The following is a 503-nucleotide window of genomic DNA, read 5'->3' on the forward strand; positions in this document are numbered from 1 at the left end:
TCTTTCTTTCTTTCTTTCTTTCTTTCTTTCTTTCTTTCTTTCTTTCTTTCTTCCTTCCTTCCTTCCTTCCTTCCTTCCTTCCTTCCTTTCTAAAATATTTATTTATTTTATTTATATGAATACACTGTAACTGTCTTCAGACACACCAGAAGAGGGCATCGGATCCCATTACAGATGATTGTGAGCCACCATGTAGTTGCTGGGAAATGAACTCAGGACCTCTGGAAGAACAGTCAGTGCTCTTAACCTCTGAGCCATCTCTCCAGCCCCAAGGATCTCATTTCTTCAGATGTGAAATTATACCCTTCAACCTCTCTCAGTGTCTTTCTCTGTCTTTCATTCTTATATTTTGTCCCCTCCCCACTTCTCTGTATAGCCCTGACTGGCCTGGAACTTGCTCTGTAAACCAGGCTGGCCTTGAACTCAGAGATCCACCTGCCTCTGCCTCCTTAGTGCTGGGATTGAAGGGGTATGCTACTACTGCCTGGCATATTTATAAAAGA

The sequence above is a fragment of the Grammomys surdaster genome, unplaced genomic scaffold (assembly GCF_004785775.1).
Source record: "Grammomys surdaster isolate TR1022 unplaced genomic scaffold, NIH_TR_1.0 145, whole genome shotgun sequence".
Classification (NCBI taxonomy): domain Eukaryota; kingdom Metazoa; phylum Chordata; class Mammalia; order Rodentia; family Muridae; genus Grammomys; species Grammomys surdaster.